The sequence below is a fragment of the Protopterus annectens genome, chromosome 12.part0, assembly GCF_019279795.1.
Source record: "Protopterus annectens isolate FY-2018-M chromosome 12.part0, PAN1.0, whole genome shotgun sequence".
Classification (NCBI taxonomy): Eukaryota; Metazoa; Chordata; order Ceratodontiformes; family Protopteridae; genus Protopterus; species Protopterus annectens.
Genome location: NC_056746.1, coordinates 540852768 through 540877856, shown reverse-complemented (window position 1 = coordinate 540877856; position 25089 = coordinate 540852768).

Sequence of the window (25089 nt, the reverse complement as noted above, 5' to 3'; positions counted from 1 at the left end):
ATATTAAATGTTAATTTTATATTTTGTACATTTTTTTTATGCCAGTGGCTATATATTTAGCCATTGGCATATATTAACAATATAATACATATGTTTGATCGGCTGTCATGGCTCCGATGTTATGTTTGCAAAAATGTAAACCGTTTTCTACGGTTTACATTTCTGCATGCTTACACTATGCTTGCACCACTTCCTGAATTGCTACAAACCTTCATTTGCATGCTACACTGCTGCACATGGTCTAATTAGCATACAAGGCTCAGGAGTTTTGCGGGCATAGCGTATGCAGGTAGTGCACGTGGAAACAGCTCGTACCTGAATCGCTCGGTGGCCATATTTGGTGTTAAAACGTCGATACTACGCCTGCACCTGACACAAGCTTCATGAATCCTGAGGATTATCAGTACATGTACTACGAAATATTTGCACAATGACCACATTTCTTGACATTTTTACATCAGTATTACACACACGGCAAGATTTAAGCATGCAGTCATAGAACAGGACTCAACATTATTAACATAATGCTTCAATATAATCTTTAAAAGAAATATAAGGCCATTGGCATTTGAAAATGTTGTAAATCCTTAAAATCCAATTTTAATTTTTTTTCCCCGATCGCCGATGTTTAAGCATAGCGCAGCGCTGCACAAATGTGCTGCGCTTTAAATAAAATGAAAACAACTGAAAAATAGCCAAAAATGGGCATTTTCACTAAAAACTTGTTCTGCCATGCAGGTGAATGGCAGGCTGAAAACAACATGGCCACTGAGTATTGGATGTTAAGGGGGGAAGCTCAGTGTGAGAGATGTAACCAAGCATTAGTAGGCAATCCTATGCAAATAAGGATAAGGATAGTGAATCCCAATTTTCCCCAGCATGTGAGCCATGTCCCTAGAGTGTAAGTGTAGGAGTAGGGAAGTAGTAGAGTAGAAGATAGGTGACATCATGAGGGGGTATGTCTGAAAGACTGTAAGCTGATTGGAGCACAGTGGCTGGTGTTTGCCCTGAGTTGCTCAGGATTGCAAGAGGCATGTCTACAGTTGTCCTAGCTGAAAACAAGAAACCAAAGGTGTACGCCGTGGATATATCTGAAATTTCTTGCAAACGTGCTTACACTGTGTGCGTGCATGTGTGTGCGCATGTGCTTGTTTGTGCACTGCCCCTTGTGGAAACAGAAAGGGAAAAGGAAGGAAAATAAGTAGTAGGAAGTTAACCAAGGAGAACTAGCAGAGCTGTCAGGTGAAATATATCAGAATCAGCCAATTACACAGGTAGTAGACTAGCCCAGCCCAGCACTTTAAACTCTGCAAACAGCAGTCTACCCTGTTTTTTCCCAAGAACTCTGCAACACTGCAGTATACAAAGAGTGAAAACTTAAAAAGCTTAAGTCAGACAAAATGTTAGGGGCTGCTATTGCTATCATAAAGCAACATGTGCAAGATGCTGAGGGTGGTGATGTTGTGAATGCTGCTGAGCAACCCACAGTGAGGAGACGGAGAAGAGTGTACAGACTCAGGGTAACCTACCAGGGGCTACATGAGCTGGAGATAGTGGGGCACTATAGAGTGGCAGTACAAAAAAAGTTTGCACAGAAGCAATTGCATGGCTCAAAGGAGCATCAAATCAAAAAGAAAAGAAAAGTTTTGCTGGCTCTTGTTTTCTTTTTGCACTATAGAGTGGACAGAGACCTCTTTCAGCAAATTGTTGATCTGTGCTGGCCATGCCTCACACACAGAACCAATAGAGGGGAACCCATCCCATTGGATACCAAGGTATGTGTTGGCCTACCAATACTAGCTACAGGTACCTTCCATAGATCAACTGGTGATATGAAGGGGGTTTCACGGGCATCAGCATCCAGGGTACTGCACCAGTTCCTGGATGCCATGTCAGCACATGTCGGTGACCACATATATTTCCCCAATTCCCATAAGACATTGACCAGCAATATGCGTCTTTTCCACCAAATAGCAGAATACCCTGAGGTAGTGGGTGCAATAGACTGCATGCACATACACACCAAAGCACCACCCAGTGAGCAGGGTAGGGTCTACATCAACCACAAGGGCTTCCCCTCCATCAACTGCCAGGTTGTGTGCAATGCCCAGGGCAGAATAATGAATGTGTGTGCTGGCTGCCCTGGAAGCTATCACGATTCCCACATCTGGCATCTGACGCAGCTGTACCAGAGATTTGCCAGTGGGGACATCCCTGACCATCACCTAGTGGGGGATGCTGGATATGCACTGGAGCCATGGCTGATGACACCCATCAGAAATGCACACACACCCGAACAAGAACTCCATAATGAGGCACACACACACAAACAAGAAACATTATTGAGCGTGTGTTTGGGGTGCTCAAGTCACGGTTCCGGTGCCTGGACACATCTGGTGGAGCCTTGCAGTACTCACCAACTACAAGTACCCAAATTGTCATGGTATGTAACATGCTACACAATATGATCCTGCAAAAACAGCTGCAGCGGGAACAGCATGGGGCAGGGCGAAACAGCCCCCCACCATTGCCAAGTCCTGCACAGGCACAGTGTGACTCAGAGGAGGAACAACCTGTGCCTGCCCCAGTAGGCAGAAGAAGGTGTGCCCAGTATGCCTTGGCCTTGGCAAAGAGGCAATGCATAGCACATACACTGACTCAGTAGGAACCCTGGAAATGACACCTCTCTCTGACTCGCACATACAAAAAAAGGGATGCCTAACTTGACATTACCTGTTTTCAAACATGTATAGGGAGTGTACTATGTGTATCTGACATAGGCAGCCCTGCAGCATCACCTGAGGCATTATTGCCCTATTTTAAGCAATATAAAGCAGTGCTAAGCACATTTTACTACTATTTAGCATATTTAAGCACAATTGCGTGGAGCTGCACGCCGCGCAAACTAGCGCAATGTTGGGCAACGTTGAGCGATGTTGGACAATGTTGGGTAATGTTGGGCAATGTTGGGCAACGTTGGGCAAAGTCAGGCAAAGTCGAGCAAAGTCGGGTAAGCACGCTCACACCTGCTTTACTGTTCCTTAACCAGTCAGGTCTGCCCAGCAGGAAAATAAAAAGCAGTGACAGGGCTCAAACTCAGGATACCGTACACTATAGTCACAGTACTGAACCACTAAGCCATGATAGCATTTCACTGGCACAGACACAGCAGGGCAATTGTAGACTAACACAAACACAAACAAATGCTGTATCATGCCATCTAAAGAGGCATATGAGTAACTTCCCCCCAGGCCTATGCAGACAGATAACAGCAGGCCAGGCAGTAAGATGTGGGTTGGGTAGGTTATGAAGTCACAAACTAATATCCGTGAAATTGGAAGCTAAGATCTGTAGTACAGTAGTATGCCTCAAGCCAGTACGATAGGCAACAGTACAGACTGAAATTGAGTACCTGACATAGCAGTGCAGGCCTAGCAAATGTGTACAAATGTCAGGTGAACCCCTCATCCTATGTACACCCACAGTAACAATCAGGTGTGCCCCCAGGGTAGAAATGTACAACTAATAGCTGTTTCCCCTGTATGTAGAAATGTTGATAAATCTATGCAAAGTGACTCATGGAAGCCCTGCAGGCACAGTGTGCTTCCTTTCGATGTACAACACAAAGGTGAGCCCTGAAGTAAAAAACAACTTGATTTTTCACACACATATAGTATATATGTCCATACTGGGCATGCTCACACACTTAAACAAATTTAGCAAATTTCAGTCAGCAACATACTGAAAGGTCATACTGGCCATGCTCACACACTTACATAAATGAAGCAAATGTTAGTCAACAACATACAGAAAGGCCATACTGGGCATGCCCACACACTTAGGCCATGTCTGAGTACAGCAGTGTGCCACACATATCTGGCAGTTGCAGTTCTTACCCCAGAAACTTGTCACTATTCACCAATCCTGCCTTGCGCACACAGTTATATGAAAACAGACCCATATAATACATTGAACTCCTGTCATAATCAAACTATGTACTACAAGTACTTAAGTTGTTCAAAGAAAGTGAAAATTCAAAGAAGATCAATAAATCTCCGATCAGTATCATCAATAAACAATGAGCACTCCTAACATTATCCAATCCATGTTGTGGCAAAAATATTGTCAAAGAGTCCATAGAGAACCATGAAGCTTTCTTTCGCTATGTCATAAATATCAATGTAAACTCATATATGTTCTCAGTCAGTGCAAACTGTAAATGAATACATGTACATGACTGACATTGCCAACATCTTGTCAGACAGGTTCATACATATTTACCTCCCTCTCACTGACAAAAGGGCCCATTATTATACCTGGAGATTGTGAAAACCCAGAAATCACATATACAATGGTTAAACAGCTCTTTCCATATCTAAAAATACGGCATCTATGGGATGACATGGTTTCCCTAGCTGTGTCATATGTGAACTCCAAAACAAACAGACCCTGCACCTGAACAGTCTGTTGAGACTCACCCTCTGCACAGGATATGAAACTGTTGAATGGGTTACAGCAACATCTGGCACACTCCACAAGTGTTGGTGCACAACAGACCATGGGAACTATTGTTATATAAGCCTATTAAGCCTGATCTGCAAGGCCATGGAGTTCATCATGATGGAACTCATAAACAGAGCTATTGGGAGCCTACAAACACACAACCCTACCCATTTTGGTTTGGTCAGGGGCAGATCATGGTTCCCAAACCTGCTAGACTGTTTTCAAGGCAGTCACCCAGGACATACATCAATGAAATGAGCTACACACGTCCCACATAGACCTTGAAAAGCCCTTTGCCAACATCCCAGACACATGTCATATCCACAAAATCAACAACCTGTGCATAAATATGTATGTCATCTGATAGATTGCCAACTGGGGCACATATATATCCCACAAGGTAAGAATTGTTGTCTCCTGTTCAAGCTGGTAACAACTGCTGTCCCCCATGTCTCATTCCTGGGACCCCTCCTGTCTGGTGTATACTTTTCAGAAATATAGTCAAACATACAAGGGCTATGTTTAGCAAAGTTTGTGGATGACTGCAAAAAAGTTGTCATAATCAATGTTTGGGACAACAGAGACATCCTTAAGAAGGGTCTCAGTCAGACATATGTGGTGTTAAAATTATGGCCTCAAGCTACAGCCATACAAATACCGCATAGGTGCCAACACCCTAAATATGGAGGTGATAATAAGGGATCTATGGACACATGTGGATAGTTATCTCTACTTCCAGAAACACATTCACAAAGTGGTTAGAAAATCATGCTATGTGTTCCCACAAACTGTCAAGGTCTTTGCATGTAGGTCAAAGGAGGTTCCCTCTACTCATCAGTCATCAGACCCATCAGAGAGTACCACAACACACTTACAATGAATCTGACTAGGCACCTTCAGCAGCTGGAAAGACCACTGAAGTACCTCAACAAGAGGATTACTGGCCTCAAACAGTTGCCCCATGCAACAAGACTGAATTTAACTCAATCTGTACTCTGTTGCATACTGTCTACTCAGGAGATCTCTGTGAAACAGGCAGGTCCATGTCCAATGCAGAACTGATGTACATGCGCTATCTGAAGTAAACCCAAGCTCACTGTACCACATGCTCTAGGGATATAATTATCACAACATTAAATAGAACATGTTGGAGGGATACATTACTAACTCACAGACTTCCCTTGCTTTGGAACAGGCTCCCAACCGACATTAAGCCAAGACCCTCACTGACACTCTTCCAGAGGAGCCTTGATGAGTGTATGTGAAACTGAACTGTCACACCATGGATCACTTTATCAGCTCTACTACACAGAGACCTAGGGAACTAACTCCATGGGTGGTGATAGCTGCACACTCTGGCCATACTAATATATGCCTTCAGGCAGATAGCCTATTACCTACCTATGTACCTATATATATATATATATATATATATATATATATATATATATATATATGTAGGGGAACACAGTATAATAAGCCAAAGATGGATGGGCAGAGATGTGTGTAAGAGGGTGACCATGACAGGGAGCCATCCAGGATTGTCCCACCCAGCACACATCCCAATGGCACGAAAGACATGAGGTGCACATCTCTCCCACTGTACATAACAGCCACCAGTATCTGTAAGCATTATAGTGTATGTGGTCCATGTGCCTGCTGTACAACATGACTGTACAATGAAGTACACATCTACTATCTGTAGACATGTACCTGTCACATAGTTTCATAGGTATGTAGCAGGCTATCTCCACGAAGGCATATATCAGCCTTTGCAAGTTGTGCAGCTTTCACTACACCACTGGGTAGTCTCCCAAGGCCTAGTTTAAATAGTTAGTACCTTAAGCCCCTTTCTAGTGGGGCTGCTGATGTGATGCCTGGCATGAATTGTCTGTTTCCCATCCACTCATCAAGGTTTCAATTGAAGAGTGTCAGCGAGGGGTTCTGTCTGATGTACATTGGGACTCTGTTCCACAGTAATGCAAGTGTCTGGGATGGTACTCTAGCCCATCAACATGTTGTATTCATCGTTCTGATGAGGTTCATATCCCTGGAATGTGTAGGGCGACTCAATGTTGTTATCTGTAGATGGAGCATGTTCAACAGTTATGTGTTGGACATGTCTCTGTATGTTAGGCAGAGTGTGCCTCTGAGTAGGTGGTACGCAACGGTGTTGCATAACACAACTGTTTGGGGCCATTAATCCTCTTGGTGAGGTACCTATGTGGTCTCTACAGCTGCTGGATATGCTAAGTCGAGTACATCCAAAATGATGCACTGTACTCAATGATAGGTCTGATGATGTAAGAGTAGAGTGACAACACTACCTCTTTGGATCCTGATGCAAACCCTTTGTTGGTTAGGTGGGCCACACAGGATCTCCCAATCACTTTGGCAACATGGTTGTCAAAGGAAAGATGACTATCTACTTGTGTCCCCAGATCCCTTATCACCTTGTCATTTTTAAGGGGGTAACACCTATGTGGTAGTTTGTGGGTATTTTGTTTCCAACAAAGAGGATCACTGTGCATTCCTCCACAGTGAGCTTGAGGCCATGATTCTGACACCACACATCTGTCTCATAGAGTCCCTTTTGGAGAATAAGTCTGTCTTCCGGGGAATCTATTATGGCAAGCACTTTACAGTTCCCATCAAACTTAGTCAACCACAACCCTCCTGTGTTGGCATGTACATTTGAGAAGTCTATACCAAACAGGAGGGACCACAGGATTGAACCCTTGGGGACACCAGTTATTACTGGTGTAGAGCCTGACATGTAGCCAGCAACTCTTAATGTGTGGGATCTATCTGTGAGCCAGTTTGCAATCCATCTTGTGATGTATGGATTCATGGCCAGGTTGGTGAGTTCATCTATGATACCTGACTGGGGAATGGTGTCAAAGGCCTTAGCGAGGTATAGGTAGGCCGTGTTGAGCTCATTTCAATCATCTGTAGCCTGGGTAACTGTCAAAGAAATCCTCACAGTTCAGGAGGCATAGTCTGCATTTGACGAAGCCAAACTGGGTGTGCTCAACTGTGTGAAGGTTCCCAATCTCTGTATTGTTGACTTCCATTATGATTGGCTCCATTGCCTTGCAGAACACACTTATCAGGCTCATAGAGCATGACTGCCAAGGGGTTTTTGTGGCCCCACCCCTGTGGAGTGTGAAGAACGTTGCTGTGCAACATTCTATGGGTACATAACCTGTAGAGAGCATGTAGAGAGAGGTGTAGGTATCCTTGATGAATATGGATATATCCTCACCCTATGTGCTATGATTCAGGTTCTGATGCTGGAAGGTATGGAATGAGTAGTATCCTAGTAGTGCTGGTGTGCTGTCTGGAGCCTTGAACTAGGTTTCTGTTACTGCACAGATATCAATATTCTCCATAATGAGAAGTGCCTCGAGTGTGTGCATCTGGAGGCTGAGACTTCTGGCAATGAGTAGCATTTAGCTCACTTTGTGGTTACAAACAAGGAAAACAGGTAGAGTCTTACAAACAATGAAAAATAAAAGGCAGCTGTTGCAAGACAAAAGTGACGCTTGTTAGATGGTAAATCCTTTATAAGCAGAAAACTCCAAATCCAGAAAAAATACAGACAATGTTTATCCAAAGTAAAGCAGTGCAAGCAAACAAAGCAGTATTAAGCACTTTCGTCTGGTAGATGACTTCCTCAGAATACAAAATACTGCAATTAGCACCTGTTTAAATACATTGCTTACCCAATCACAAATAACTGACATCATTTCCCCCATTAACAGGGCTGCAGATACTTAATACAAGCCAAATATAAAACAATAATACATGTAAAAAGTTTAAAACATCCCTAAACAGTGTATATAACTAAATAAAAAACATAGATTTTAATTTCAATAGAGAAGATAAAGAAATTCTATCATTTAACCCAGGAGCATGATAAGCATCAAGCCTAATTTGCCATTTGAGTTCTACAAATTCCAAATACTCATTCAAGGGTCCCCACGAGGTCCCAGATCTACCTGTTCCAAAATAAAGAACAGGAAGGAATGGGTAGGTTCACTAACCAAATGTTTATATAATGCATTATTTTCATTTTTATTCCTGATAGCATATAAATGTTGATAAATCCTTAACCTTAGGGCATTCTTAGTTTTACCTACATCGAATCTACACAAGGCCAAATACACAACCGCTTTAGTGTAACAGTACATCCTTTTTGAACTGGAAATATATCCAAAATTTTTGAGCTTGATTTTTTCTCTGTCCATAACATAAGGGCATTGGGCACACCTCCCACACTTAAAAGTACCACCATTGTGGGTGTCAAATTTTTGCTTTTCAAACAGTCCTTTAAGAGAAGTGTCTCTTTTGTAAACCACTTGCGGTTCAATACCAAATTTATTTAGGGTCGAATGACATTACTAATTCACAGAGACTAGTGATTTGCTTATTACACCAGCCCAAAGAACGGGCTTTCACAGCAACCAGGAAGTTGACTTAGTTCGTGGTAATACCAGTGGTTTTAGTTGTAACACACAAGCTCAGAACGTTTCTGTCGATAGGCAGGAAGTGACTTTTAATGTATCAGTTGAGCAATGGCTTAAAACCGAAACTGGTTTTAATAGAGTTTCTAACTCCAGTAATAATCATGTTAACCCAGGTACAGTGGATCAACAAATTTCCAGTTTTAGAGGGCTACTTCTGAAATATAAAAAAGTGCAACTGGAAAATGAATATTTAACTGAGTGTACTAAAAGAGAGCAGGTGCCTAAGAGGCTCCGTTTATGGAAATTTCCCACTGGACTGGAAAAGGACTCACACCTTCATAAAGAACTCCTACAATTTTTTAACAGGCAAGGGTGTGAATTGCTTCAAATTTTGATATCTGATAACAACCGTAAAATGTCATTGTTATTAAGGGAGATTAATACTTTAGATTTAAGCATTAAAAATGACTTGTTGTTTGAAATGAAATGTAATAACTTTAATGCTGTGTATAATCATTTTGACATTGAACTAACTGAATTAAAGACAAGGAAGGAAAGGAAATTATTAAGGGATAAGGTGGACTATGAGAATGGTAGAACATATCCAGATCCACCGAGGGGACAATAAAGTTTTTCTGTTAATAACATCTCTTGTACTGAGGATAATGAAATTGAAGAGCATGCACAAGGCAATAGTGGAAATGTTTCCCCTTTAGAGCAATCTCGGTTACAGAACCAGAGACAGTGGAGGCAGGATTACTACAGGAATGGCAACAACCCTGGGATGGGTTCCTGGAGGGGGAAATGGGTTTCATACAGGAGATAAACCCTGACAACAATTTTGATAACGATAATAATAGTGGTCTGGTACTTAATGTTATTAGCAACAATAACTGTGATTTTAAAATTTATAACTACAGCCAGGTCAGAGCTGACACCAAGTGGGCCGAGTTATTATCAAAGGGCTTTAATTTTGTTCCTATTAAGGAAGGGATGCTTACTGACTTTATTTTACAACTTTAATTATTTACAAGAAAACTTAATTTGGCCTTACATTTTCATGATAACAATACTATTACTGGCCATTTAGGCCTAGTATTTTTTTACCCCATCACACCCCCTAGTACAGCTGTTTGAGAATCTATGTGAAGATGATATCAGGAATGTATTAGTGAACAAGTATAAAAAACCTGGTCAAGCTAACTTGGACTGTGATGAGAGAAAACTACTAAGTGAAATTTTAGAGCATCGTGACATAAGAATAATGAAACCTGATAAAGGTGGGGGCATGGTAATTATGAATGTGGTTGATTATAATAGCAAGATGATGGAACTTTTGTATAGTTATGTCTATCTTGAGGTCTCACAAAAAGAGATTAATATAGCATATCGTAATATTGACCTGGAATTGGAACAGCTATTATTAAATGGGCAAATTACCATAGAAACCTATAATTATATGCTTATAAGCCATCCAAAAATACCCACAATTTTTGGCACACCAAAAATTCACAAATCCTTAGAAAACCCACCATTAAGACCAATTGTGGATGCAAAAGCCTCAGAAACTTATAGTATTACTAAGTTCATTGACAATATGACGAAAAACATTCTAGATTCACGTAGTCTTGTGATTAGGGACTCATGGAACTTTCTTACTAAAGTTAAACATGACATGTTTTTTGATAGTAACATATTAGTCACTATTGATATTTGTGATCTCTTTTCAGTTATTCCACATCAAATTGGCCTTGAATGGTTTTATGACTATTTATGTGCCAATTCAACACTTATTCATAACACCATTCTGACTTTACGAACATGTATGGAAATAATATTAGAGAATAATTTTGTGACCTTTGAAGGGCATCTTTTTAAGCAAAAACAGGGTGTTGCAATGGGTGCGTGCTGTGCTCCAGTGTTTCCCAACATTGTCTTGTCACAATGGGAGGACCTGTTTGTTACCAACTCAGAATTTAGGACTTCATGGGTATTGTATGGGCGATACCTAGATGATATAGTCCTGTTCTGGAAAGATAGTGAGGACGACCTGAAGAGGTTCTTCACCTATATTAATGGAACTACAAGTTTTCTTAAGTTTACTATGAATAGCAATGTAGAACTGATTAATTACTTAGATGTTACCATCAAGAAAGACTTTGAACACAATTGTTTTGTTTCACAACTATATAGGAAACCTACCTATTCCAATTCACTATTGTATTATACAAGCGCACACCCATTGCCCCAGAAAAAAGCCCTAGTTAAGAGCCAATATGTAAGACTGGCCAGAATGGTGTCTGATTTTGCGGATTTTCTTAGTGAATGTGAAATATTAAAAAACATGTTTTGTAAGAGGGGGTACCCTGAATTATAGATATCTTTAATGAAGTTAAGACTAAAAGAATGAATGGTCATTTTCTTGCACTACTAGGGCAGGTGTCCACCAAAAGTCATAATGACTGTAAAACTTTAAATTTTGAGTGGTGCTTAACCTTACCTACAACTCCAATTTTTATGACATTAAAAACATTATTTCCAAATATTGGAAAATATTTGATGTTGACCCTGAATTATCAGGGAAATTTGGTATTGAACCACAAGTGGTTTACAAAAGAGACACTTCCCTTAAAGGACTGTTTGAAAAGCAAAAATTTGACACCCACAATGGTGGTACTTTTAAGTGTGGGAGGTGTGCCCAATGCCCTTATGTTACGGACAGAGAAAAAAATCAAAGCTCAGAAACGTTGGATATATTTCCAGTTCAAAAAGGATGTACTGTTACACTAAAGCGGTTGTGTATTTGGCCTTGTGTAGATTCTGTGCAAGTTTCTATGTAGGTAAAACTAAGAATGCCCTAAGGTTAAGGATTTATCAACATTTATATGATATCAGAAACAAAAATGAAAATAATGCACTATATAAACATTTGGTTAGTGAACCTACCCATTCCTTCCTGTTTTTTATATTGGAAAAGGTAGATCTGGGACCTCGTGGAGGACCCCTGAATGAGTATTTGGAATTTGTAGAACTCAAATGGCAAATTAGGCTTGATGCTTATCATGCTCCTGGGTTAAATGATAGAATTTCTTTAGCTTCTCTGTTGAAATTAAAATCTATGTTTTTTATTTAGTTATATACAATGTTTAGGGATGTTTTAAACTTTTTACACGTATTATTGTTTTATATTTGGCTTGCATTAAGTATTTGCAGTCTTGTTAATGGGGGAAATGATGTCAGTTTATTTGTGATTGGGTAAGCAATGTATTTAAACAGGTGCTAATTGCAGTATTTTGTATTCTGAGGAAGTCATCTACCAGACGAAAGTGCTTAATACTGCTGTGTTTGCTTGCACTGCTTTACATTGGATAAACATTGTCTGTATTTTTTCTGGATTTGGAGTGTTCTGCTTATAAAGGATTTACCATCTACCAAGCGTCACTTTTGTCTTGCAACAGCTGCCTTTTATTTCTCACTTTGTGGTTATTTGTGTTGGTTATGGGGTTTGGTTTGTCCTGCGTGACCAGTGTTCCACACCTGAAGTCAGCACCTCATTGGTCCCGTCTGACCATAAGCTAATTACCCTACATATCCACATTCTAGACCCACACCCCCATTAAGGAAACCATGATAAAAAATGTCTCCAAAGCCAACTTCATGCTTCTTAAGACAGAAGTGCTGAACTGCAGGACACCCATGCAGATGGACAATACAGTTACGACTATTGAATCCTTCACAATTGCACTTTATAAGCACTTACATGACTGCATGCATCGTGCTATCCCAAACAGAACCAAGATGCTATCCTCCAAGAAAAGGAAGCCAATCTGGTGTTCCCCTGCCATAAACAAACTGCACAACAGAAGGAAGAAACTGTTGCAAAAGAGGGTAAAATCCCATGAGGAGGAGCTCCATGGTCAACATCAGTAAGAAGCTGTGATCCCTGATAAAATCCTCCAAAGCTAGTTATGAAAACAAAATCAACAGTGACTCTAAAGACAACCACAAAGCATTCTATAGCTATGTCAAGAATCTCAATGGCAACACTCAGATCTGCTCTGAGTTACAGCACAATGGCATTAAATATACAGACCCAACTGATATTGCCAACATCCTGGCAGATAGGATCAGTGCTAACTTTACCCCCCTCTCACCCATGAAAGAGCACATCTCTATAACAGAAGACTGCAAAGTTGCTGTCATCACAGCTGCACAGGTAAAAATACTCTCCAAAACCAAGAACACAGCATCCATGGGACCAGATAACATCCTAGGCTGTGTTCTACACAAACTACAGAACGAACAGGCACCACACCTACATATCATGTTCAGTCATAGCCTCACCTCAGGCTGTGTGCCTGCTGAATGGAGCACAGTGACAGTTATCCCACTACACAAGGGGGGGAGCCACCACGGACCCCAGGAACTAGCGCCCCATTAGCCTGATGAGCCTGCTCTGCAAGGCCATGGAATGTATCATCATATAACTTATAAAAAAAGACACTGGTAATCTCCAAACTCAACCACAACCATGTTGGGTTTGTAAAAGGCAGATCATGTCTCCTAAACCTGATAGATGTCATTGAAGCAGTCACCAGAACCATAGACAAGGGTAATGTGGTTCACACAGCCTATGTAGATCTTGCCACGGCTTTCAACACCATCCCCCACTCTGGAATTATAGATAAACCCACTAAACTAGGTATACATTGCTATGTCACAAGATGGGTTGCCAACTGGCTTACTGACAGAACACACACTGTGAAAGTAGCAGACTCCAAGTACGACTTTGGACCAGTGAAAAGTGCAGTACCACAGGGTTCAGTCATGGGCGCTGTCGTGTTTGGCATCTACTTCCCTGAAGTAAACTTTAACATGGAAGGTCTGTGGCTAATGAAGTTTCCAGATGACTGCAAACTAGGAGCCATAATTGAAAGTACTAAATATGTGGACATCCTACAAAAGGGCCTCACTGAGACAGATGCCTGGTGTCAAAGCCATGGCCTCAAGCTCAGTGCCAAAAAGTGCATTGTCACCCCCTTGGTAAAAACTCTGTAGCCATGAACTACAACATAGGCAGTAGTATACTTAACACTGAAAGTGTGATAAGAGACCTTGGGTCACAGGTGGACAGTAGATACACCTGTGATAATCACATCCCCACAGTAGTCAGGAAATCCTTCTTCATGGCACACCTCATCACAAAAGATGTCTCATGCAGAGTAGAAGAGGATATTGTTCCCCTCTACTCATCACTCACTAGATCCATAATAGAGTACAACACCCCTTTTGCTATGTACCTCACAAGACATCTACAACAACTGGAAAGCCTGAAGAAATATCTCACAAAGAGCATTAGCAGCCTGAAATACATGCCATACACAGACTGTCTCAAAATGCTCCAGCTGTACTCTCTCACATATTGCCTACTCAGAGGTGATCTCTGCCTAACATACAAAGCTATGTCACACACAGAGCTGTTGGACATGCTCCATGTAAAACACTCACAATCCCTCTGATCTTCGGCCCCAAAACCCACAGTGAAATACAAAAGGAAGGGGTGCATCCATTTACCTTATGGATACCCACACCTTCAGGTTAGTGGCACAGCATGAGGCCTTGGAGACCATGCAAGTGCAACTAACATTGGGCAAAGCTGCTTATCAGATTGTAGCCTGCTAGAGATCACTTACATTGTCTCAGGAACCTCACTCAGTATTCCTGAGAAGAAAGGTCCTACCAAACACCATTATATGAGGAGATAACAACTACCCAAACAATGACTGGGAGAATTACACATGTACAACTTCCTTTGCCCAATGCTTCCTAGAGTTTAAAAACTCAAATGCCCTGGAACAGCTGGTCACCATGCCCACTAGAGGTGACAACATACTGGACCTAATCATTACCAACATGGGGTACCAGTGTTCCACAACAGAGATAAACCCCTCACTGGTAATATCAGATCATAAATTAATCACAATGGGCATCCACATCCCGCCCCCCCCCAGTCAAGGAAACCACTGTGAAGACATTTTCAAAAGCAAACTGCACACTTCCCAAGACCAAAGTGGAAAGCTCCAAAGCCCCCTTGCTATAGGATAATGCTATACAATCTGCAGAATCATTTACTAGTGCATTCTATGAGCATCTACAGGGATGCATGGATCGAGACATCCCAAATAAAACCAAGATGCACTCCTCCAAAAATAAGAAACCAATCTGGTGGTCATCGCCCATAAATAAGCTATACAACTGAAGGAGGAAATGAACACATGATAGAGCAAACTTCACAAAAGGAAAGGCATCACTGATCATTATTAGGAAGAAACAATGATCGCTCATAAAATAATCCAAGGCCAGTTTCTAAAGACAAATTGCCAAGGAATGTAAGAATAACAACCACAAAGCCTTCGTTAGCTATACCAAACATTTAGGTGGCAACTCTCAAATATGCTGTCAGATACTGCAAAATAGCAAAAAATACACTGAACCAACTGACATTGCCCACATCCTGGCAGACAAGTTCAGTGCAAACCCTCCCCCCCATCACCCCCAATAGGGCCTGTGACCATCCCAGAAGAATGCAAAGCCCCAGACTTCATGGACATGCAGGTAAAAACAGCCCTCTCCAAAGCTAAGAACACAGCATCAATGGGACTGGATGGTGTCCCAGGATGCGTCTTACACCAGCCCCAAAAGGAACTACACCCGCACCTACATTCACTGTCCAGACTCAACCTTACCACAGGCTATGTACCCAAAAAGTGGCATACATCAACAGTCATCCAGCTCCACAAAGGTGGTGCCACAACAGAACCTGGAAACTATTTTCCTATAGGCCTACTCAGCCTGGTCTGCAAAGCTGTGGAGCAAATTATCATGGAACCCATAAACAGAGACATTGGGAATCTCCAGACAATGGACTCTACCCAACTTGGCTTTGTTAAAGGCAGATCCTGCCTCCTAAACCTAGTTGACTTCATTGAAACAGTTACCAAGGACACAGATGGAGGTGAAAGTAGTCCATACAGCCCATCTGGACCTCATTAAGGCCTTTGACACCATTCCCCACTCTGGCATCATGGACAAGCTTACCAGCTTGAACATTAACACCTATGTCACAGGATGGTTGGCCAACTGGATCACAGATCAAACACACATGTTCAGAGTTGCGGGTGCCATGTCCAACTCTAAACTAGTCACAAATGGCATCCCACAGGTCTTGGTCCTGGGACCCCACCTGTTCAGTAGATACTGCTCAGAGGTACAGGCAAGGATGGGAGGAGTATGGCTGAACAAGTTTGCAGATGACTGCTAACTGTGGTCCATAATCGACTCTACGGCTGACACAGACAAAACAATGCCCTCAAGCAGAATGCCAAAAAATGCATAGTCATCCCCTCTGGATAAAACAAAGTGCACACAAATTACCACATAGGTGGTAATCCAGTATGTACGTAGAATGTAATTATGGCCCTGGGGACCCAGGTAGATAGTAAACTCTGCTTTGATGATCACATTGCCAAAGTGTTTAGAAATTCCTTCTATGTAGCCCACCTAATGTCACCTAATGTAACCCACTTTGTCTATTCTGATGATGTCACCATCCTACAAATATACCTGTGGAAAGGAGAACTCCCAGTAATGTGTATAGTGCGTTGTGTAAATGTGTACTGCTCTAGTATAACAAAGTAGTTAGGTAGGGTTTTGAATCCTGCATTTACCACCTGTATGAGAGTGTGTGTGTCTCCTTGGAGAAAAGCAACCTTTTTGGAGACTACTGAAACTCCTTAAAAGTGGTATACTCATCTTTGTCAAGTCTGATGATGTCACCATCCTACAAATATACCTGTGGAAAAGACAACTCCCAGTAATGTGTATAGCACATTGTGTTAACAAGTACTGCTCTAATATCATAAAGTAATTTGGTAGGGGTTCGAATCCTGCACTTACTAACTGTATGCGTGTGTCTCCTTAGAGAGGCCTTTTTGAAGACTACTGAAACACCTTAAAAGTGGTATACTCATCTTTGTCAAGTCTGATGATGTCACCATCCTACAAATATTCCTGGGGAAAGAAGAACTCCCAGTAATGTGTATAGCACGTCATGTTAATGCATACTGCTCTAATATCATAAAGTAGTTAGGTAGGGGTTTGAATCCTGCACTTGCCAACTGTATGAGAGTGTGTGTGTCTCCTTGGAGAGGAGCAACCTTTTTGAAGACTACTGAAATACCTTAAAAGTGGTATATTCATCTTTGTCAAGTCTGATGATGTCACCATCCTACAAATATACATGTGGAAAGGAGAGCTCCCAGTAATGTGTATAGCACATCGTGTTAATGCATACTGCAGACACACATACACACCACCAGCAATCTCGGAACATACTCAATAGCAGTTGATAGTGGGGTACAGTATCACAAGCCAAACAGTCATATCACACATGTCAGCATGCAGGACATGTGTTGCTTAACAGCATGCAATACGAGTGTAGACAGTCCTTGTTACTAACAGTATACATGGCTTTGATGCATGTGTTTTGTTGTTCGATGATTGGCCTCCCTGGAGCATAATGTATACATGGACACAACATTGCTGTGCAAGTATTAAAAACTCTTTAATGTACTATGCACCATCACTCACAGGTATACATACCATGGCTGGATGTGTATCTGTGTGTCACATAGATATCCAATTCTGATTAGAGCCTCTGTGTCTTTAGCAAATAATTGTGGACACAGTTTTAGCTCATGCATGATGTGTATACACACAAGATCAGTGGTGCATGTATAACTGATGGAATACCATTGGTCCAATAGCCAATGTACAGTAGTTATGGTGAGTGTAGATCATATTGTGGACATGCCAGTGTCATCCATGACATGGCATGCTAAAACACAAATGCATATTTAAACATCACACATACCCAATGTGTGTCATATGAATCTAGCCACTCAATAGCATTACAAAACTTACATATGTCTGTTGTGCAAATGATGATTGGTATGCATATTGTTTACAGGTGCATATGTTTGCACACACATAACATTGAGGTGTATAACAATGAAAGCTATGTGTAGTACTGTGGTTACAATAACTGGATGGGGTGTAGTACCATAAGCCATCATCATGAAACATCATGTGGTCACTCAAGGCTACAAATGTGTCCCAAACCAGCACCTATCATGCTGTACCATAACTGCACTACCATGGCTACATTCACCATTTCACAGCCAGTTGTTACATGGGTTTGTAAGGAGGCCAATAAGGAGCATTGCCTAACATGAATGTGTTGTGTGTTGCAGTGTGTTTCACTGCCCCATGATAGGCCTCTACCCCTTAGATATATTATGTGTGCTGTGTGGATGACATTTGGGATACTGGAGTGTGACTTTACAGAGGGTTTGTGAATACTTCATGTGTAGCATGTTAACATGTTCTGTGTATGACATAGTTGTGTATGTTGTGTGCATGTGTATCGACTCTGCCTATCCAATGGTCACTACAGTGTAGCCACATTTGTTTGAGATGGTCTGTGTATTGCATGTGTTTGAGGCAGCTAATCACATTACTGAAATGTGCATAGTCTCACAGCAAACATGCACAGCATGCATTATGTGTAGGTGTGTTACATGTGTACATGGCCTACACCTTAACTATGACATGAACTTTTTATTTGCAATAATAAATGTAAAACACACTCACCAGCATGTGTCCACTGCCTTGTTGTCACACCAGAGGGACCTACATGGATATGAGACAGTTTGTCAGGTCAACAACTGTGGCATTGCTACTGTGGGTTTGCAATCTTACAGTAGTACAACAGTTTACATTCACAGGCCTACAGATTATGTTCCAAATGATCAGTATTGCACAACAACAGGCTCCACATCTTCTAACTGCACAGTACACATCTCACATATGCATGATCTACCAATCGAGGTAACAGTAGTCTAGACATATGCCATGTTACCTGCACATTCCATGTGTTCTTGCTGGGTGGCCCCAACCTGCATCAAGGAATATGTCTGCTGTTGTTGTTAGGCAGGTGCCACCAGGCTTAGGAGCAGCTCCTACACTCTGGTAAGGGGGAGTGGATGTTAACCCCACCACCTGTTGCCAGCTGTTGTCTACGGACATCAGAAGCACACTGCGGGACATGTCTAAGTAAATCACTGCATTGATGATGTACCTGCTCATATGTTCAGTTGTTCATGCCTATGTCATTTACCCTCCAGACAACATCTTGCCACAGTGCAGTACGCTCATGCTGGTCTTGGCTGGTTCTTGAGAATAGAAGGCTGTAGTGCTGAATCAGACAGCTGGTAATAATGTAATCCTCAGCACTACTGTAGGTGGGATTACGATGGTGGGCCATGATCCCTGGAAGACAAAGAAAAAATATGTCTGAGCAAGTCACATGGCACACTTAACATTATACAGTACAAATATCACTGAACTGCCATACATAGCAACCTATTAGCTGACTGAGATTAAACACTTTCAATACCACTTATCAGTGTTCTCCCACAACTGCTTGAAAGTGCCTGGCATGCTGTATATAATAAACCATGTTCTGCACAGCAACAAAATAAAATCACTATATAAGACTATACAACAGTACTTGGCACACTGTATGCAACACAATGCACCACCTAGCCACAGAAGGTATAGATCAAGTGAATGCATAAAGAAATATGTCATCCATCGCAATGTTTGTAAAGTCCAGTTACAGTATTACCATTATACCGCACAACTTGTTGATGGCAAACCCCTGGCCAAAATATGTGCACAATTGTGGATATAGGTGGCATACTGTTGTAGTAAACTATAAATGTTGCTAGATACGCAGTTATATCTTGTAACACACATATGACAGAGGACATGTTACAGGCATACCCACACACACATCAGACATAATTACAAGACACAAAGGTATGGCAACCCAGATAAGCTTTATGTGTGTAGCATACAGTACTGTGTGTCAGTACTTACAAAACCTTAAGCCGGAGGGATGTAATCTGTGAGGTCTACAAGGACCACACAAAACAGTGGTTCCAAGCAATGTGGACATACACCATACTTTGCTGTTTAGGCCTACAGCTTCAAGTAATACTACAGTTCATACAGGATTTGGATTCAACATCAGTAACAATCAATAAGCATACATGTAGTGCTTTAGCCTTCAATGACACACCCCAGTTAACACCAAGGGACTACATCAGACTGTATGACATAGTGCTTTATCTGCCTAGCAACAGCATACACAGCTTTTGCTGGGATCAAAGCAAGGACACATAATACCATGACAGAAACAGTTTCCCACTAAGCTATCCCACAAATACACATCTTTGGCACATTCACCAACACACTGACCATCACACTCAGTCAACTTTACATAGAATCTATTGCAACATGTAGATGTGGGTGTGTATGACTATGTATGACTCTCTGTCTCTCTATACACACACACACACACACATATATATATATATATATATATATATATATATATATATATATACATATACACACCCATTGGTGTACATATACATATACATATAGGCACATATACAGTCCATCTTTCATGGTGGGAATATCAATTATACAAAGGATGTGAGGTATACAATAATGTAATAATATCACACAGTCTTGTGAGAAATACATTGAAAGTGTTCTCAGCCCAGGTAGCATTAGCAGGCCTCACTGGCTGCAACATTGCAAACTGAACAAAACACACACAGTGTTTAACCACCACATGTCATATACCAGCACTGCATACTGTCTTGTTTGTCACACACTAAAACCTACATACAAATATGCACATAACAACCTTCCCCAACATATATATGTCCACCCTTCACAAACAGTTGCAATATGTCCTTTACTCTATGCACATATACAGATGTTAATATATATGACACATATATATCTCTCCGTATGTGTGTGCCATACACACACAAGGTCCACACTGTTGTAAGTCACTGGACCTCACAGCTGAACTGTTGGGCCTTGCTGCAACATGAACAGGTGTCACATGTGAGCACACAGTAACATTAGAGGGGGTATATAGCTACAAATGCTAGATTAGCATACTTGCCTGGTAAAGCAGTTGCCAATGCTAAGCTAAACTTTAATATGACTATCATGCATGTGTTACTCTGTCACAACCATGTTTATATGAATGTTTGTGCTAATCCTCCAAACAGCCATTGTCCACACTACTGTACAGAACACAGATAACATGGATCAGATGTTTGACATTTAATGCTGAGCTACATATTTCACAGTTATGTCCCACTGCACACAGCTACACACTGAATAGTCCATGGCAGTAGTTAAGCAGGACATCTGTGCATAGATACGTACTGCTGCCACATATGAATGGTTCACATTATGTAGAGTACTCTTCAAAAACATCTGCTACATGCCAGTAAATACATATCTGTTACATACCTTTCCTTTGTATGAGTTGGTATTATTTATTTTCCGTTTTCCTTTTGCTTTTCACTGTCACTCCTCTCTCTCTCAGTCTCTGCAATTGAGTGATTGAGTCTGTGGGCAGCAATTACAGCCTGCTTTTATAGGTATTTGCACATGTGCATGTGATGGCCTCTGCACCAATTGGTGGCCACCATTTTCTAATTGCATGCAGCCTGCTGTGTGGTAATTGCAGTAATCACAGTCATAGCAACCCAATGCTATAAATTGCTAACTCAGGTAGGTGTAGCCCTTTCAGCTTTCCAAAATGGGGATCATGCTTGTTTGCTGTGGACATTGTTGTTTAAGTCAGAAGGTTGGTATAATTCTTATAGCTGAAGCCAGGGGTATAGCCAGTGATTTGAATGTTGTACTCAGACCTGAATGTTGCTGCTTCCAGTACACACTTGTCAGTGTAGAATTATACTCACCCCTCCAAATGCTAACACAAGATACATGGGAGTATGTACTTTCTTTTCTAATTATACAATTAACTGCCATACAAATGTGGTTATTGAGATATATTCTTTTGGCAAATGAACTGTTTGTGAACTGCTATACTGTGAATATTAATTTACTCACTTCTGAACAGTTTGTGCTTTTTTAGTGTTGACATTAGCACAGGCTGCTCAAGAAAACTGGACAAATTTCAGTACTGAGTATGCCTACCTACATCCTTGGTAGACCCTGAACACACAGGTATATTGTACATTTGGGTAGGGATGCAGAAGTACAGAGAGCATTATGTATTATTGTGTGAATTTTATCTTGCTGGACTTAAAGGGTTGCTGTGTACCTGTTAGTTTATCAAGGCAAGTAGTCTGTCTGCGTAGCTCCCAAATGCGGACCTATCCAGATGGTAGCCAGAGGTTAGCTTGTTATTCTTTGTCTGTGTGCCACACCAGTCTTTTCAGCACTGGAACAATGGCATTGTCACAGTTGGTTGCTACCAGTACATGGCTACATCTCTTGGTATTTCAGTGTTGTACTCCTACATAAGGGTATGCTTCTGAAACTCCTTCCAAAGCTATTTGCACAGTGTGTAACAGCAGAAAAGCTGATATGCCTGTGTGTTTCTGCCTCTCCCTGGCGTCTCAAACACTTTTTGATATTTCAGTCAGGATTATAAAGTAAAACTATATAAATATATATATATATATATCTATATCTATATATATATATATATATATATATATATATATATATATATATATATATATATATATATATATATATATAGACAGATATATACATCTGTAAGCACTCCTTTATTCATGAATGTGGGATGCAGTCAAATGCTTTTTTGTAATCTATCCATGCTATGTTTTACAGTTCTCCATTATAACTTTATTTAATAATAAATCCAATATGCAATTCGAATGACAGTAAAACACTCAATATTTATTAAAATAAAAAACAACCGGTAAGCGCTTTCATTCACAAAGAACTTCTTCAGTCTCTTTGTGAATGAAAGCCCTTACCGGTTGTTTTTTGTTTTAATAAATACTGAGTGTTTTATTGTCATTCGAATTGCATATTGGATTTATTACATTTACAATTGGAACTGTGGAGATTTATTTATATTTAATAATAAGTGAATCTTTATTCCATATGACTTTCTTTTGATACCGTTTTGTTCTATTGTCACCATTTAAATTTTCTTCTAAATGACTATAAACTCCATGTAAGGTGGCCACGGTGGTGCAGCGGTTAGTGTTGTCACCTCACAGCAAGAGGTTGTCTGGTTTGATCCTTGGCTCGGGTGCCTTCTGTGCAGAGTCTGCATGTCCTCCCTGTGGTCACGTGGGTTTCCTCCAGGTGCTCCGGTTTCATCCCAAAGGCATGCTGTAGGTGGATTGAGTCCATGCATGTGTGTGCCTTCTGTGGAAGGTTGGGCACTGGGCTGGCAACTCGACACTGTAAAACTTCACTGCCAATCAAGAGCATACAGGTGATCCACTGTGGCGACCCCTAACCGGGAAAGCCTGAAAGAAGAACATCAATTCCAGTATATAGTTTATACATTGTCAGAAGGCAAGTTATTGATCTGTAGTTTTTAGGATAGCTTGCAAGTTCACACTTATGGAGGAATATCATTTCTCCTGTTGGTAACCAGGTTGGTGTCTCTGTACAACAGACTAGATGTGGCTTCATGCTAAATGCACAATGGAAATGTAATAACATTAGTTACACACTGATGCTTGCTTAGAAAAGCTATTTTCAATTGTATAAAGAAGGATTAGTCATAATTTTTGAAATACATAGATTTCATAAAGTAACAAACAGGTATGGTTTCAGTTTACACATAGATCACAAACCACCACTGATTTTGTTTCTTGTAAGTAAACCTTTTCCATAAATGGTTTCACTAAGAATTCAGAGATATGGCAGCATTGTTCCAAACTGATAAATATAAGATAGACATATGACATATAAGATCAGATGACTATAAGACTGATTGCACACTAGAAAAGTGTTGCACTAGTGCTGATGCTCTGAGTAGCTTTTACCCAGTGAAAAAAACTCAAAAAACAAATAAAATAATAAAAATGGCAAAGGATCAAAATGGCAGGCACCAACAGAAATTTAACTTAATTTATTAAAAACGAACATGTACGTTCAACTTAATTAATTAAAAATGAGCATATACTAAGTATACATCACATTATCAATGTGATGCACATTTACATTTAAAACCACCAATAACGTTTAACCAATTTATGCATATTCATTAAACACATTTACCATCTTTAAAATCTTTAAACAGATATTCACCTATACTAAAAATTAAACATTTTACTATTACTTGTTAATATTAAATATTAAATGCATAAAAACGTGTATAAATATGTAAAAGTATATTTTATTATTCACATGACTTCCTATTCAACACATTTTTCAGAGAACGACTATCATTCAAACCAGGATTTTAGTTGCATCTAACCTAATCTGCCAACACAGTTCCTTGTATTCAATGTAATTTTCATCATCCCCATTTCTCATTTCATGAACAATTTTATCTTTAACAAAAAATAACATTTTTTAAAGCTTAAACATTCAACAGAATTTCTTTATAATGCATCACTGATTCTCTTTTTCTTCAACATTACAATTTCTTGTGTGTTCTAGATCTTTGTGTTCTTTTTGTCTTATCCACATAGAAGGCTGAGCATGACAAATATGTCCCTAAATACACAACATCCACTGTGTTACAATTAACCGAACCTAGGCTAGCAATATTCTTGTTAAAAATTAGCACTCTCACATAAGGACCATCTTTGATGTATCTACACACTTAACAGAGTCCACGTTTGGACATTTTAGACCTATATTGGTCACTTTTCTCACTCTTCTCATTTTCCACCAATTGTTTTAAATTCGTCTCTTTACTAAATATAAAACAAGGTTTTTCACCCAATTTCATTTTTAACTCCTATGTAAAAATCCAATTCCAATTTTTTTTTTTAATGTTTATTATGCTGTTAACTTAACTATTGTATGGAACAACAATAGCTCCTAATTTTAAGCCATCTCTTTCATTAGTTTGCACAAATATATTAGTGTTGCACAGGATCTGTACGTATCTAGTCTGCCTTCCTTCAAACATGGTCTTTTCTATATCCTCTAATAA